Below are 18,882 nucleotides of genomic sequence, written 5' to 3' on the forward strand. Positions count from 1 at the left end.
CTTGGATCACGCTTCCATGTCACATTTTCACTAATTCCTTTTTCTTTTTTGTTTTACATTCAGAAATAATTCAACTTGTCATTTCAGATAACTAATTTGAGTGGAGTTTTTATTATTTTATCCCTCTTGGTTTTTTTAATAAACATATTTAATGTTTTTGTTCTGAATCTTCTCTCTACCTAGTAAATTACTTATTTCATGGATGCAAATTTCTTTGGATATCATTCTGTGGGTAACAAATACAGATAAAAAGAAGTCATATCCTTTTTTCTGCATATCCTCTATTTTCTTGAGGAAGTACATTTTAAAAATTTAGCATCTTACTATTCTCTCATGTAGATTTTTTCCTCAAGTTAATTTTGTATTTTCCATCAATATGATTAAATGTAGGATTAAATTAATCCATATTTATCATTGATAGTTGTTGCCACTTCCTAAAAAATCACGTGGATTATTTTAACATAAATTCAACATAATAAATATACACTTTAAAATTTGGGAAATTCCGGCCCCAAAAATATGGTTCCTGGTAGCATTATCACTTAAACATTTGTTAGATATGCAAATTGTGGAACCTCACTACAGACCTACTGAATCAAACTCTGAGGTGGAGCCCAACAATCTGTGTTCTAATAAGCCCTTCTGGTGATTCTAATGCATGCTCAAGTTTGAGAACCACTGACCTAAAGGATACAGAAGGTGGCTATGGATTTTCTGATGGTGTGTTCAGGAGGGCAACAAGTATTTGTTACCTCATCGCCTTCATCAAGGAATTAGGAAAAGAGCTGCTGTAGAAACTGAGCACAGTAGATTTCCCTGCTTAAGTTACCTGATTTTATCCTCACGCTTCTGATGGTCCAACTTTAGGTAGACGACATACCCTGTTTCTTTTTCTGGTCTGTAGTGGGTTCAATTATGTCTCTTAAAAAGATTCATTCAAGTTCTAATTTCTAATACCTATAAATGCAACCTCATTTGGAAATAGACTGTAGATGTAATTAGGTTAAGAAGATGTCATATTGGATTAGGGTGGGCCCTATATCCAGGTGGGCCCTATAATGTTAGTATCCTTATGTGAAGAACAGAGGACACAAAGATACACAGAGGAAGACATGTGACCATAGAGACAGGGATAGGAGTGATGCAGCTACAAACCAAGGAACACAAAGGGTTGCTGGGAGCCACCAGACGCTAGAAAGAGGCAGGGAAGAATTCTTCCCTTGAGAAGGACAGTCCTGTCCCACACTTTCATTTTTTTGTTTTGTTTTATTTTACTTCTGCCTCTGTAACTCAGAATAAATTTATATTGTGTTAGGTCACCAAGTTTTTAGTATTTCGTTGTGATAGCTCTAAAACACAAACAGGCAAAATCTGTAGAGGACTATGTGCTCACAAACAGGGTGTTCCCCATAAGTCCTGCTCTCGCAAACGAAGCAGGGCATTCCCGACAAGTCCTGCTCTCACAAACAAAGCAGGGCGTTCCCAATAAGTCCTGCTCTTGCAAACGAAGTAGGGCGTTGGGGGCCTGTTTATATGTAAACATCTTGAAAATCCAGAAAGTCAGGGAAAGGTCAGAAAAACAACAATGTGTCTTGTGACTTGGCAACATTCCACAAACGACTGTATAAAATAAAGCGGACTGCGCCATTCGAGGCGGCCACCATGTTTGTCTTGTCTTGTGTTGTCTTGTGTGTTCATTCCTCTGTTGAGGAAACACGCGGACCCCAACAAAATCTGCCTCCCTGCCCCCTTTAACCATAGTCAAACGGGATGCTGGGTAAAATTCTAGTTAGAGTAAATGATGTCCAGCTAAGTCATCAAACACAAGGCCATTCAGCCATCTCTTAAAGATACTCCTCTAAAATGGCAGCAATCATTTCCCCACCACCAATGAGAACATCTGTTCCCTTTCCCCAATGCTGAGACCTTTGATTCCTTCCATATTTTCCTTGCCTCCTCCACAAATATCCCCCAACCTATGTCCCAATTCCCTGTCAACTTTCCCCTATTCTCTTTAGAAATAAAAACCTTGAAGACTTTGTCACAGCCATGATTTTTTTTTTTTTTTTTTTTTTTGACCCTTGTGTAGAATGCAGGTAGGAGTGAGGGTGTTTACAGTCCGGGGAGCAGGAAAAATGAAGGTCAATAATGTCAGCTTGACCCTGAATGGCAGCTCGCCTTTCTTTCATGAGAAATCTAAATATTTTTATTTAAAAAATTAAAGCATCTTACACTCTAGAGTTAACTTCTCCATATTTCCATAGCTTCTTGAAATTATGGTACAGAATTATCTGTTCCTCTTCCCAAGTTTATATTGTTAAAAACATTCATTCTTTTGTCTTTTCCTTGTCTATAAATGGGATGAAGATAGCTTATCCTGCCACAATATTCACTTATGATAATAAAAATATATAGATTCAATGAAGAAAGTTTTGAAATATACAAAAGTGAAAAGCAGAAAAATGATTTACTTAAAAGCAGAAAAATGATTTACTCATAATCTCATTTGCCTTGAAGTAAACAGTGTTGTACCCAGGGTATATATTATTTAGACCATTCAGAAACATTTTAATGGCTGTATAATATTTTCTTACCTAGATGGCTATATCATAATTTATATCACTGAGAAAATAAAAGCTATCATATAGGAGTAAAACTCTAAACTTCTTGTTTCCTGCTTGCAACTTAATCATTGGCCCTTACCGTGTTCCTTCTTATGTATTAGAGGGGACGTAGAAGAGTTAAACTTATTCCAAGTTTTACCTAAATTGATGCCCCAAACATCTTGTTTTTTTCCCAGGAACTCAGGGTACTTTTTGATCACTTGTAGCCTTTCAAGTTTCCCATAATTTCCCCATCCATCAAGGCTCTCAAAAGAGCTTTGTTTTTATCTTGTATATGAGTCTGGCATTTATTTTTCTTTTTTTAAATATAGAAAACCTAGGTTTGTTAAGCTATTACAAAAACAAAATAATTACCATTTGAAATACTTTGAGGACTTCATCCCAGACTCACTCACTGGTTCTGTTACAGAAACTAATCTAAAAGATTCTTCTAATCTCTCCAATGTGGGTTGGACTTCTGCTGTTAATGGAATAATCCATCTTCATAGGTGTAAAATGTAGGGATGTCCCCTTGTCCTCATTCATGTGTTTCCACATCATATTCTTTCCATCGTAGTCATCTGAATCCTCATCCTCAGGATCTGGCATTCACACATTGCAGTGAACATTGCCTCCAATGCTGATTTATCACTAGGTACAAATATAAATTCAGAATAAGTTCAACATAATCATCACTGTCTTCCTCTTCTTCATCAGCAACAGATTCTTTGGATTCTTCAAATTTGTCATTCACTGTAACATACAAATGTTCTCCTAGACAGTCAGGTCGGTCCCTGGATAATGCACATAAACTAATGGTGGGATAGTCCAGTGAGAATCCTAATCCAGAGCCATCTAACCAAGACAGGTGGCTCTCAGCAATGTAAAGGGTACCGGTGCGGAGGCCCTTCCTGTTCAGCACAGCCTTGGTGTCTGGCTGCTGCCGCAGATGCCCCTCTGCCAGCTCAGGTAGCAGGAAACGATTTCGGCATATATTTCTCAGTGTACTGCAATGTTAGCATTACACCGCCAAAACTCCAACTCAGGTCAACAGAAACCTCACTGCAAAATCCAATGGTTACTTTTATAACATACCTGGTTTCATTTTTCTGCAGTATTTAAAAGAGTTTACTATGACTTTTGTCTTCAAATACTTCTCCCTCTTAGCTACTATGGGCAGCTATCTCAAAGTATTCCTATGACCTTTGTGTTGTCCTCCCCACACTAGGCCCTCCATTTTCTTTGCTGACTATGTACTGGTATTTGTAGGGCTTCAGTTGTGCATATTTGTTTAGTTTCACTTGACATATTAATTTCTATGAAATGTATTAATATTTCATCTCACTAACTTAAGCCTTTTTCATTTGTAATATGGATTATTGAAACAATTCTCAGTGGTTTTCCTTCTCCCAGTCTTCCTCAAATTAATCATCTACATTGCTGTAAGAGTAATACTTCTATGTTAATTAGACCACCAAATTACTCCCATGCTTAAACAATTTTAGTGGGCTCTATACCCTCTCTAGGATAAAAGTCAAATGCACTCATGGATCTCTCTTGCTAGCCTTTACCCTTCATCTTCATCTGGTCCCCAGTTTGAACTCATTAACCATGCATCAGAATGCCTAGAGCATCCTTTTAACAACTTCTTTTTCCTCAAAAGTTCCCTATAATCTGTCAGGGCTCTGATGAAATTTTATATAACCCTATTTCTACATCCAGAGTATAGGTTAACTGTTTCTTCAGTGAGTTCATATGGCTACCCATTCATAATCATCCTAACATTTCATATACCATATTGCAGTTGACAATTTACAATTTATTGCCCACCAGACTACAAATTTTTTGAGGACAAGGACTTTGTCTTATCTTCATATCTAGCATGGTAGCTGATACAAATTAAAATTTCTGATAATTTTTAAAATTTTTAAGTTGTTGTGGGCACATAGTAGGTATGGGGTATATTTTGACAGGAGCATGCAATGTATAATAATCACATCAGGGTAAATTAGATATCCATCACCCCAAGCATTTATACTTCATATTACAAATGATCCAATTACACTCTTTTGGCTATTTTAAAATGTATGATTAAATTAATTATAGTTATCATGTTCTATCAAATACTGGATCTTTTTCATTCTTTCTAACTACTTTTTGGTACCCATTGGCTATCCCCACTTCCCTTGCCCCACTCTACTTCCCAGCCTCTGGTAACTGTCATTCTACCCACTATCTCCATGAGTTCCATGGTTCTAATTTTTACCTCTCACAAATAAGTGAGAACATACAAAGTTTGTCTTTTTGTACCAGGCTTTTATCACTTAACATAATGACCTCTAGTTGGATTTTTGTATATGGCAAGAGATTGGGAACTAGTTTTATTCTTCTGCCTGTGGATATCCAGTTTTCCCAGCACCATTTTTGAAGAAACTCTCCTTCCCCAACTGTATGTTCCTGGCACCTGTGTCAAAAATAAGTTCACTGTGTATGTATAGATTTGTTTCTGGGTTCTCTATTCTGTTCTACTGGTCTATGTGTCTGTTTTTATGCCAGTGTCATGCTTTTTTGGTTGCTATAGCTGTGTAGTATTATTTGAAGTCGGATAATGTGATTCCTCCAGTCTCGCTCTTTTTGCTCAAGATAGCTGTGACTATTCTGGGTCTTTTGTAATTCTGTATAAATTTTAGGATTTTTTTTCTATTTCTGGGAAGAATGTAGTTTGTATTTTGACAGGGATTGAATTGAATCTGTAGATTGCTTTGGGTAGTATGGAAATTTTGACAATATTGATTATTCCAATCCATGAACATGAAATGCCTTCTCATTTTACTGTGTCCTCTTCAGTTTCTTGCATCAATTTTTTTTTTATAGTTTTCATTGGATCTTTCACATCTTTGGTTAATTTCCAGGTATTTAACTTGCTTTGTACCTATTGTAAATGGGATTACTTTTTAAATTTCTTTTTCAGATTATTTGCTTTTGGCATATAAAAATACTCCTGATTTTTCTATGTTGATTTTGAATACTGCAAATTTACTGAATTTATCAGTTCTAATAGTTTTTTTGTGTGTATGTGAAATCTTTAGCTTTTTCCAAATATGAGATCATATCATTTGGAAACAAGGATAATTTGACCTCTTCCTTTCCAATTTGGATGTCTTTTTATTTCTTTTGTCTGTTTGATCTAGCTGGAACTTTCAGTGCTGTGTTGCATAACAGTAGTGCTTCTGGGCATCCTTGTCATGTTCCAGATATTCAAGGAAATGTATTTCAGTGTTTGTTGTTGTTGTTGTTATTGTTTGTTTGTTTTTCTATTATGATACTAGCTGTGGATTTGTCATACATGGCTTTTATTATGTTGAAGTATGTTTCTTGTATACCCATTTCTTACTGTATTTATCAAGAGGGGATGTTAAACTTCATTATTTTTCAGCATCAATTGAAATGATTCTATGGCTTTTGTCCTTCATTCTGTTGATATAATGTATCACATTGGTTTGCATATGTTGAGTCATCCTTGTGTCCTTGTGATAAATCCCAAAGATCATGATGAATGATCTTTTTAATGTGTTGTTGAATTTGGTTTGCTAGTATTTTATAAGGTTTTTACATTAATATTCATCAGGGATATTGGCTTGTAGTTTTTTTTTTTTTTTTCTTTGATTTATCTTTGGTCATCTTTGGTCTTGGTGTCAGGGTACTACTGGCCCTGTAGGATGAGTTTGGAAGTACTCACTTCTCTAAATTTTGGGATAGTTTGGGATTGTATGAGTGTTATTTTATTTTTTTAATGTTTGGCAAAATTGAGCAGTGAAGCCATTGGGTCCCAGGTTTTACTTTGGAGACTATTTCTTACAGCTTTGATTTCATTACTTGTTATTCATCTGTTTAGGTTTTTTATTTCTTCATGGTTCAATGTTGGTAGATGGTATGTGTCTAAAAATTTATCTATTTCTCCTAGGTTTTCCAACTTATTGGCATAGAGTTGCTCATAGTAGCCTCAAATTTTTGAGTTATTGGTTGTAATGTCTCCTTTTTCATTTTTGATGTTATTTGAGTCTGTCTAAACATTTGTCAAGTTTATTCTTTATCTAAAGGTTAGTCAAGTTTCTTTTCAGAAAGCAACTTTTAGTTTCGTTAATCTTTTGTATTGTTTTGTTCATTCAAATTTACGTTCTAATTTTTACTGTGTCTATTCTTCTAAATTTGGATTTAGTTTGTTCCTGCTTTCCTAGTTCTTTAAGATGCCTCATTAGGTTCTTTATGTGAAGTGCATCTTCTTTTCTGATGTAGTTAGCTATAAACTTCCTTCTCAGTACTGCTTTTGCCGTACCCCATAGGTTTTGGTATGTTGTGTTTCCATAATCATTTGTTTCAAAATACTTTTCAATTTATTTAATTTGTTCATTGACCCACTCATCATTCAGGAATATAATGTTTAATTTTCATGTGTTTGTACAGTTTCCAAAAATTCCTCTTATCAATTGTTTTATTCCCTTGTCATCAGATAAGGTTTGATATAATTTCAACATTTTGAATGTTTAAGTCTTGTTTTGTGGCTTAGCATATAGTCTATCCTTGAGAATAATTCATGTGCTGAGGAGAAAAATGTTTATTCTGCAGGTGTTGGATACAATGCCCTGTAAATATATATTAGGTCTATTTGTTCCATGGTGCATATTAAGTCCAATATTTATTTGTTAATTTTCTGTCTTAAATAACCTGTCCACTGCTGGTAGTGGGGTGTTGAAGTCTCCAGCTATTATTGTATTAGTCTCTCTCCAGCTCTAATAATATTTACTATATATATCATAGTGCTTCATGTTGGGTGCATATATATTTTAAATCATTATGTCTTCTTGCTAAATTGACTCCTTTATCATCATGTAATAATGTTCTTTGTCTATTCATGTTTGAAGGGTATTGTCACTGGACATACTATTCTCAGGTAGAAGCTTTTTTTTGTTTTTTTCTGTCAGCAATTTAAATGTCATGCTACTCTCTCCTGGTCTATGAGGTTTCCACTGAGAAGTCTGCTGCCAGACATATTGGAACTTTATTGTTTGTAATTTATTCCTTTCCTTTGTTACTTTTAGAATCCCTTATCCTTGACCTTTTGGGGTTTGATTATTGAATGATTTGAGGTAGTCATCTTTGGGTTAAATCTGATTGGTGTTCTGTAACCTTCTTGTATTTGAGTATTGATAATCTTCCTCTAGGTTTGAGAAGTTCTGTATCATCCCTTTGAATAAACTTTCTACCCCTAGTACTCTCTCTCTCTGCCTCTTCTTTAAGGCCAATAACTCTTAGATTTGCCTTTTGGGGGCTATTTTCTAGACCTTAAATGTGCCACATTCTGTTTTGTTCTTTGGTCTGCTCTGTGTATTTTCAAATAGCCTGTCTTCAGGCTCACTAATTCTTTCTTCTGCTTGATCAGTTCTGCTACTAAGAGACTCTAATGCATTTTTAGTATGTCAGTTATATTTTCAGCTCCAGAATTTCTACTGGATTCCACCTAATTATTTCAATTTCTTTGTTAAATGTATCTGATAATATCCTGAATTCTTTGTGTGTTATCTGTAATTCCTTTGTTTCCTCAAAACAACTATTTTGAATTATCTGTTTGAAAGATCACACATCTGTCTCTCTATTGGTCCCTGGTGCCTTAGGTGAGGTCATGTTTTCCTGGATACTCCTGATGCTTGTGGATGTTCATTGGTGTCTGGGCATTGAAGAGTGAGGTATTTATTATAGTCGTCATAGTCTAGGTTTGTTTGTACCTGTACTCCTTGGGAAGCCTTTCCAGGTATTTGAAGGGACTTGAGTGTTTTCATCTATGCTTTTGGTTACTGTAGCCATATCTGAATTAGAGGGGACCCCAAGCCCAATAATGCTATGGTTCTTGCAGACTCACAGGGGTATTGCCTTGGTGGTCTTGGATAAGATCTGGAAGAATTCTCTGGATTACCAGGCAGAGACTCTTGTTTTCTTTCCGTACTTTCTCTCAAACAAATGGAGTTTCTCTCTCCATGCTGAGCTGCCTGGAGCTGGGGGAAGGGTGACACAAGCACCCTTGTGGCCATCAATACTGGAACTGCACTGGGTCAGACCTGAAGCTAGCACAGCACTGGGTTTTGCCCAAGGCCCACTGTAACTACTACCTGACTAGCACTTAGGTTTACTCAAGGCTCTAGGGCTCTATAATCAGCAGGTAGTGAAGCCAGCCAGACTGTGTTTTTCCCTTAAGGGTAGCAAGTTCCCCTAGTCCCAGGTGAGTCCAGGGATGCTGTCCAGGAAACAGGACAAGGAGTCAGAAACCATATAAATCTACCTGGTGATCTATTTTACTGTGGCTGAGATGGCACCCAAACCACGAGACAAAGTCCTTCACACTCTTCCCTTCCCTTTCCCCAGGCAGAGGAGTCTCTCCCCATGTCTGCTACCACTACAGGCCCATGGGGAGTAAGTACTGCCAGGATACCACTGATATTCACTTAGGGCCCAAGATCTCTTCAGTCAACTTGTGGTAAATGCTGCCATGTCTCGGACTCACTTTTCAGGATAGTGGGCTTCTCTCTGGCCCAAGGTAGGCCAGAGAGAAGGCAGTCCCTTGGCTGTTCAAGAGCCAAGGGAAGAATCAGGGACCTCAGGGGCCTGCTTGGTGCTCTTCCCCACTGTGGCAGAACTGAAACCTCTGCTGCAGAACAAAGCCTTCTTTTTTCTTCTCTCTGCTTTTCTCAAGCAGAAAGGGCCTTTCTCTGTAGCCATCACAGCTGGGACTGTGCTGGGTCACACCTGAAGCCAGCATGACTCAGATTTTCATCCAAGACTCACAGTATGCACTGCCTGCTTACTGCTGCGGATTGTTTAGAGCCTAAGTGCTCTTTGGTCAGCAGGTGATAAATTCTGCTAGGACTCTGTCCTTCCCTTTAAGGAAACAGGTTCTCTGCTGCCCCAGGGTCTGTCTAGAAATGTCATTCAGGAGCTAGGGCCTGAAATAGGGGCCTCATGACTCTCCCTGGTTCCCTACCCTACTGTGGATGAGCTAGTATCCAATTTTCAAGAAAAAGTCCTATTTATTCTTCCTTCTCCTCTCAAGCAGAAGGAATAAGTCTCTTTCGGAGCTGTAGGCTGCAATGCCTGGGGTTGGGAGCGAGTCATGCAAGCAGTCCGTTAGTTGCCTTGGCTCCTGTCTCACTAGGCATGTGTGCCCCCTGAAGTCGAGTGGCTCAAAGCCCAGCACTACACTTGATCTTGCCTGGAATTTGCAGTCCTTATAGCCTAGATTGTCTTTCAGATTTATTTAAGACCCCAGAGCACTTTTTCCCATTGTGGTGAGGCTTGCCCAAATTAAAGTTCTGATTGCTGGGATGGGTGATTCCCCTCTGGCTAGAGCAGGTCAGAATACTCTAGGTTCCAACTGAGTTCTGTCCGGTGTTGCTTTCTGCTCTGTAATAGCAGCATTGTACTCCAATGCAAAGTCCCACAAATGCTGTCTCTACCTCCCCCAAGCGCACAAACTGTTTAGGGCATACATACCCCTATGACTATATTCAGTCCAAGCTAAAATGCTTTCTTTATAGACTGAGTCCTAATTTAGCTTCACGTCTAGCTACTTTACCCAGCCTTCTTGTTTAATGCTTAAATATCCTCTGTAGTAACACTTTGGAATTCTTTATTCCTATTTTTTCATAATATGCTTCTAATACTAATATTTAGATTTTTAGACTTGACTTTCACTTTTTCTTTTTCTTCAAATTTGTTTTTATATCTTATACCTGTATTTTCTGTCCATTCCTACTCTTAAGCATGTGAACTTCTTACTCCAGGTATATTTTTAGTAAAAATTCTTTAATGACGTTTCATTATGCCAATGTTTTGTTTTATAGTCTACCTTTGCCTTAATGGTTGCTTTTGCAGAGATTATTTTAATCAGTTGAAAAGTTTTCTCAATACTTCAGTAGTTTTAATAGGAGCATCTTACAGATTTTCCTGTGGTTTTATGCCTATTTTAAGTGGTTTTATTTTTTATGGACCAGAAATAACTGGCACTTCTGCATGGGGTGGAAAAGGTGTGAGCTATTTGTGTGGCTTACTACATTTTCTTCTTCTAGAAAATGATGTTTCTATTGGTACAGTAAAAGATAGCATCTTTAAGAGAGTGTTTTAATACCATGATACTCTTTTGTTTCATTAGGATCCTTAATTTCTGCCATTTGATTTTTTTCTTTCTCATTTCCATAATACCTTGACCTTATAATTTCCCTCTCTCCTCAGAGGTGATGCCTTTCCAAGACTGTTTCTCTGCTCTTGCATGTGCAAGCTCCTATCCTTTGATTTCCTAGCAGACAATTCTGGTTCACAATGACTCAGTGTTTTTCCTAATCACTGTGGAACTCTGAGTGTGATTATCTTTAGCTTACCACTGCTAGACTTTTGCTGTATTCTCATCTTTACTGTGTAGTTTTCTTCTAAATTTTTGCTTTGGAATGGGCTTCTGAGCTGGCTCTGCTGCTTTTGAGTTTCCAATAAAACAAATTTCAAATGGAAATGGAAATTTGTAATATTATATTTTCTCCTAATGGAATTATAAATGTAAGTGACTATTAATACTCCTTGTTGATTTTGTAGGACGTGGGGAGATTTATAATTCAGTAATTTTCTTTCTTTTTTTTTTTTGAGACAGTCTTGCTCTATCACCAGGCTGGAGTGCAGTGGCGCAATCTCGGCTCACTGCAATCTCCACCTCCCGGATTCAAGCGATTCTCCTGCCTCAGCCTCCCAAGTAGCTGAAATTTACAGGCGCCACCCAGCTAGTTTTTGTATTTTTAGTAGAGACCAAGTTTCACCATGTTGGCCAGGATGGTCTCAATCTCCTGACCTTGTGATCAGCCCTCCTCGGCCTCTCAAAGTGCTGGGAAAACAGGTGTGAGCCACCGCGTCCAGACTACTTATTTCGTAAACATCGTATTTTGAAATAATTACATAGATTTTCACAAAGGTATAAAGAAACATACAAGGTGATCCCAACACCCTTCATCAGACTGCCCTAATATTAACATTTTGTACAATTATAGTACACCATCAAAATCAGAAAAATGAATTTGCTATACCACAGAATTTATTCAGATTTTACTAGTTGTACATGTGCTTGCTTATGTGTGTGTTTGGAGGGGTTTAGCTCAGTGTGATTTCATTATATAACCACCACTACAATCAAGACTATTGTACTTCATAAAAATTATCTCTCATACTACCACTTTATTACCACACATTTCCCCTACCCCTCAAATTCATACTCCCTGGAAACCATTAATCTATTCTCCATCTCTGTAATTATGATGTTTAATGAATGTTGAACAAATGGCATCATGTAGTGTCTCCATTTTGTTCCACTGAAATGCAGCTAAAATCACCACAAAAGTGGTGGGAGATATGTTTCCACAAAAGATGCTTTGAACTGTCCCATGATGTGGCTGAGACTCCGAAGAAAGAAGCACTAAACACCAGAGTAATCTGTCCAAAGCATTTATTAGGAGAACTTAGAGTGCTATAGCAATCCACATGACAGAGAGCAAAAGAAAAGGGATGTTCTACCTAGATACTATCTAGGTACTAGATACTACCATTCAGCAGGTAAATGGCTACATACCTAGATACGTTTGCATCAAGAAGGCTGGGTGTGGAATTTTTATGAAGGTTTAAGGAATTTGGCTCAGGGACAAAACCAATATCTTTCAGTGTTTGGGGCAACAACCTAGATACCTTTATGAGTGTTTGAGAATGTTCAAGGCCTTGGTTTGGGTTCAAGCTTGTTGGGAGATACCTGCCACTGTCTAGGTCACAAAGCAGTCAAGGTACTCTGGGATTTTTAGTCAGGACGTAGAAAGTAGGAAGAATTAGGGAACACTACAAGTATCGTTTTATGATTGACTTTTTTCACTCAGCATAATTTCGTTGAGGTTTATCTAAGATGTTGCATGTATCAATAGTTTGTTCCTTTTTATTGGTGAGTAGTAGTCCATGGTATGAATTTACTTCTCTTTATTTAGCCATTTACTCACTGAATGGTAGTATTTAGTATCTAGTTTTTGGCTATTAAGAATAAAGTTTCTATTAACCTGTGTGTATAAAGTTTTGCATGAAAATGTTTTTATTTATTTGGGATATTTTCCAGCCAACCTAAAAAATTATACCCACACTACAACTTACACATGAAATTTTATGACAACTTTATTTATAATTGCAAAATATTGTAGTCAACTCAGGTATCCTTCAATAGGTGAATTGATAAAATCTGTGGTATGCCCTTCTGTTTTTCCAGAGTAGGCCTTAGAGCCTCAGTCTCACAAATTATCCTAAAATGACCTTGTAACTCAACTCTACCATTCAGCTATGGTCTGAGAGCAGTCCTGCTGCCCAGGGACCTGCAAAAGATATGACCATCCATGCCCCTAAAGGCAGGCCTCTTGACCTCAGACTGACTGCAAATCCTTAAGCAGACCAATGACCCCACAAAAGCCCTGCTCAGTCATTGTCCAAGTAGTCCTACCCACCCCAGTATGGGATAGGATGATCACCCATTTATGCCCACAGAGGCATACCTACAGATCTTGGATTCAGCTTTGTAATGGAAACAGCCCTGTGATTCAGATCCTGTCCTCTTCAACCATATTCCTGAGCCAATCTTGCCTGGCCAGAGTTACAAACAGTGAATGAGCAGGAGTCTTCCAAGGGACCCAGATGGGGTAACATTTATCCACAGGAAACAGGCCCATCATCTATTGACCCAACTGCATATCCTGAAGAGGACTTTATCCCAGAACCACCCCTACTAACCAACGTCCTGGAGGCAGTTTCATCTGACCAGGAGTCAATCAGGATTCATGCCTGCCTCTGTAATAGTCCTGCCAAACACTAACCCCATAATGAACCACACTGTGGATCCATGTGTAAAGATGTCATGTGACCCTGCTTGGCTCTGAGTCTAGAGGCAATCCCATCATTCTAGAGACCAGACAGGAGAAGGTTTTTACCTATCAGTCAATCAAGTCATAAAGACAGGAAGAGGTGTTTGTGCTTCAAATACATCGACACAAATATAAGGCTACACAGATTACAATCAGGCAAACACGATACCACTAAAGGAAACAAAGCTCCAATAACAAACCCAAAAGAAATGGAGATCTATAAATTGCCTGACAAAAACGTCAAAATAATCATCTAAAAACTCAATGAGATGCAAGAAAAAAACACTTAAAAAACTAAAATCAGAAAAACAGTAAATGAACATAGAGAGGAGTTTAATAAAGAAATAGAAATCATAGAAAGGAACCAAATAGAAACCTTGGAGCTGAGGAATATACATGTAGAACTGAAAATTTGAATAGAGATCTTCAAGAGTGAACTTGATCATGCAGAATAAGAGGACAGTGAATGTGTGAAAACTGGTCATTTGAAATTAGCCAGCTAGAAAAATAGGAAAAAAAAATTTTTAAAGCATATAGAGACCTATGAAACATCATCAAATAAATTTATACATCATGGAAGTGACAGAAGGAAAAGATACAAAGAAAGGAGCAGAAAGCTTATTTAAAGAAGTAATGGTTGGAAACTCCTCAAATGTTGGGAAGAATATGGACATTCTCATTCATGAAGTTCATAGGTCTCTAAGCAAGATAATCCCAAAGGTTACCCTATGACACATAAGAATCAAATTGCCAATAGTCAAAGACGAAATTTTGAAAGCAGTAAGATAAGTTATATAGAGGAACATCTATAAAACTATCAAAATATTTCTCAGCAGAAACCTTGCAGACTAGGAAGAGGTGGGATGACATATTAAAAGTACTGAAAAAAGCTCACAGAACTGCAATATAAGAATATTATACCTGGAAAAGCTGTTCTTTAAAAATAAAGGACTTTTTAATGATCGCCATTCTAACTGGCATGAGATGGTATCTCACTGTGGTTTTGATTTGCATTTCTCTGACCAGTGATGAGCATTTTTTAATGTCTGTTGGATCATTAAAAAGTCAGGAAACAACAGATGCTGGCGAGGATGTGAAGAAATAGCAATGCTTTTACACTGTTGGTGGGAGTGTAAATTAGTTCAACCATTGTGGAAGACTGTGTGACGATTCCTCAAGGATCTAGAACTAGAAATGCCATTTGACTCAGCAATTCCATTACTGGGTATAAACCCAAAGGATTATAAATCATGCTACTATAAAGACACATGCACATATATGTTTATTGTGGCACTATTCACAATGGCAAAGACTTGGAACCAACCCAAATGCCCATCAATGATAGTCTGGATTAAGAAAATGTGGCACACATACACCATGGAATACTATGCAGTCATTAAAAAGGGTGAGTTCATGTCCTTTGCAGGGACATGGATGAAACTGGAAACCATCATTCTGAGCAAACTATTGCAAGGACAGAAAACCAAACACCACATGTTCTCACTCATAGATGGCAGTTGAACAATGAGAACTCATGGACACAGGGTGGGGAACATCACACACCAGGGCCTGTCAGGGGTGGGGGGAATGGGGTAGGGACAGCATTAGGAGAAATACCTGATGTAAATGACCAGCTGATGGATGCAGCAAACCAACACAGCACATGTATACCTATGTAACAAACCTGTACATTGTACACATGTACCCTAGAACTTAAAGTATAATTAAAAAAAATAAAAGAGATAAAGACATTTCCAGATAAATCAAAGCTGGGGGAGTTCATACTATTAGATCTGCCTTATAGGAAATACTAAAGAAAATTATTTCAGTTTAAACAAAAAGATACTAAGTAACAACATAAAACAAATGTAAGTGTTTACCTTTACTCACTGGTGAAGGTAAATATATGTAGTCAAATTCAGAACAATACTGTAATGGTGGTGTATAAATTTAAATCTAGAAATCTCCCTTCATTTTGGCAATATTTGCTTTATATATTTAGGTGCTCTAATGTTGAGTGCATATATATTTACAATTGTTATATCTTATTGATGAATTGATTCCTTTATCATTAGTCACCTTATTTGTTTCCTATGACAGATTTTGACTGAAAGCTCATCTTATCTGATATAAGTACAACCATCCCTGCTCTCTTTTAGTTACTATTTACATGGAATACCTTTTCCCATCCCTTCACTTTCAGCCTACATGTGTCTTTAAGGCTAAAGTCTCCTGTGTATCATATTGTCGAATCTTTTTTTTTAAATCCATTCAGCCACATTATCTTTTGATGTAATTAGGCAAGAAAAAGAAATAAAAGTCTTCCAAATCAGAAAGGAACAAGTAAAAGTGTCTGTTTGTGAATGACATCATCTGCAAACATATAGAATACCCTGAAGACTCCACTAAACTGTTAGAACTAGTAAAGCTGCAGTATACAAAATCAACATATAAAAATCAGTTGCATTTCTATGTACTCACTATAAACAATCTGAAAAACAAAGAAAGCAATCTCATTTACAATAGCATCTAAAAAATAAAATTTAAGAATAAAATCTTAGGAATAAATTTAAAGAGGTAAAAATCTAGTCACTAAAAATTACACAACTTTAATGAAAGAAATGGAAGACCCAAATAAATGGAATGACGTCATATGTTCATGGATCAGAAGAATTAATGTCAAAATGTCCATACTACCATACATGATCCAGAGATTAAGTGTAAAGTTTATCAAAATTCAATTGTTATTTTTCACAGAAATAGAAAAAATTTAAAATTCATAAGGAAACAAAAAATTCAAAAGCCAAAGCAATCTCGAACAAAAAGAATAAAACTGGAGACATCACATTTCCTAATTTCAAACTATGTTTCAAAACTATAGTAATCAAAAGTAGTATAAAAGATACATTAGACCAATAGAACAGAATAGAAAGCCCAGAAATAAACACATACATTAGTTAACCAATCTTTGACAAGGGCTGCAATAATATCCGACAGGGAAAGGATAGTCTCTTCAATGATAGTGTTAGGAAAAATAGATATCCACATGCAAAAGAATGAAATTGGATAATTTATCACCATATACAAAAAAAAAAAAAAAGGAAAAAAAACCACCTTAAATGTAATGTTATGCACTGGATTAAAGACTTAAAAGTAAGACCTGAAAATGAGGTAAGACCTATGCCTAGAAGACATAAGGGGAGATCTCCTTGACATACTGGTTTTCTCAGGTTTTGGATTTGACACCAAAAGCACAAGCAACAAAAGCAAATATAAACAAGTTTGACTACATCAAACTAAAACTTTCTGTACAGCAAAAGAAAAAACATAATGGAAAGACAGCCCACAGAATAAGATAAAATATTTGTAAACTATATATCCAGTAATGAGTTAGTATCAAAATAAGGAATTCATAAAACTCCATAGGAAAAGAAAAACAAATAGACTGATTAACAAATGAGGACAGAATCTGAATAGGCTTTCTTTTCCCCAAAAAGACATACACATGGCCAACAGATAGACTTACCTTAGATGTTGCAGGTTTTATTCCAGACCACCACACTAAAGTGAATATTGCAATAAAGCAAATTACAAGATATGTTTTGTTTTCTTGTGCATATGTTATATTCACATTATAATTTAGTCCATTAAGTGTGCATAGCATTATGTCTAGAAAGACAATATACGTACCTTAATTAAAAATACTTTATTGCTAAAAAAAAAAAATGCTATCCATCATCTGAGCCTTCAGCATATCATTATCTTTTGCTGGTATAGAGTCTTGCCTCCATGCTGATGTCAGTTGAGGTTGTTGAAGATTAAGGTTGCAGCAACTTCTTATAATAAGACAACACTGGAGTTTGTCACATTGATTGAATTTTTCTATTACAAAAGACTTCTCTGTAGCATGTCATGGTGTTTGATAACATTTTTACCCAAAGTAGAACCTCTTTCAAAATTGGGAGTCAATTCTCTCAAACTCCGCTACTGCTTTATCAATTAAGTTTATACAATATTCTAAATTCTTTGTTGCCATTTCAATAATGTCCAAATCATCACTGGGAGTAGATTCCATCCCAAAAAAAGAAAAGCAAAACTTTCTTTGTTCATCCATAAAAAGCAATTCCTCATTTATTCAAGTTTTATTTATCATTAGATTGCAGAAATTCAGTCACATCCTTGGGATCCAGTTTTAATTCTAGTTCTCTTGCTATTTCCAATATATCTACAGTTATTTCTTCCACAGAAGTCTTGAACCCCTCAAAGTTATCTATGTGGTTGGGATCAACTTCTTCCAGGCTCCTATTAATGTTGATATTTTGACCACCTCTCATGAGTCACAAATACTCTTAATGGCATCTAGAATGGTGAATCCTTTTCAGATTTTCAACTGACTTTTCCCAAATCCATCAGAGGAATTACTATCTATGGCAGCTATAGCCTTACAAAATGAATGTATTGAATAATAAAACTTAGAAGTTGAAATTACTTCTTTTTTTGAAATTACTTCTTGATTCATGAGTTGCAGAGTGGATGTCATGTTAGCATGAATGAAAATAATCTCCTTGTACATCTCCAGCAAACGTCTTGAATAACTAGGTGCATTGTTGATGAGAAGTAATATTTTGAAAGGAATTTTTGTGTTCTAAGCAGCAGGTCACAACAGTAGTCTTAAAATATTCAGTAAAACATACTGTAACAAGATATGCTGCCATTCAGGCTTTGTTGTTTCATTTATAGAACACAGGCAGAGTAGATTTAGCATAATTCTTAAGGGCCCTGAGATTTTCAGAATGGTAAATGAGCATTGGCTTCAACTTAGTTACCAGTTGCATTATCCCCTAATAAGAGGGTCAGCCTGTTTGTTTGTTTGTTTTGTAGTATTTGAAGCTTAAAGCCAGGCACAGTGACTTCTCCTCTCTAGCTATGAAATAAAAAAATGGCAAATGTTTGAAACAGAAGATTTTTTTTGTCTACATTAAAAATCCATTTAGTGTAGCTATCTTTATCAATTACCTTAGATTGTCTGGATAACTTTAAACTTTTATTTTATGGAGATGTCTTCTTCCCTTAAACCTCATGAACCACCTTCTGCTAGCTTCAAACTTTGCAGCTTCCTTACCTCTTGCAGCCTTCATAGAATTGAAGAGAGTTACAGTCTTATTCTGGATTAGGCTTTAGTTTAAAGGAATGTCATGGCTAGTTTGACGTTATATTCAGACCACTAAAACTTACTTCATATCAGCAATAAGGTTTTTCACTTTCTTGTCATTTGTGTGTTCACTGGAACAGCACTTTTAATTCCT

General features: G+C 36.5%; 1 pseudogene; it reads right to left on the reverse strand.

Moving 5' to 3' along the window:
• Positions 1-2,709: 2,709 nt before the first annotated feature.
• On the reverse strand, positions 2,710-3,615 carry LOC101011746 (annotated as a pseudogene).
• Between the last annotated feature and the right edge of the window lie 15,267 nt (positions 3,616-18,882).

The sequence above is a fragment of the Papio anubis genome, chromosome 6 (genome assembly GCF_008728515.1).
Source record: "Papio anubis isolate 15944 chromosome 6, Panubis1.0, whole genome shotgun sequence".
NCBI classification, from domain to species: Eukaryota; Metazoa; Chordata; class Mammalia; order Primates; family Cercopithecidae; genus Papio; species Papio anubis.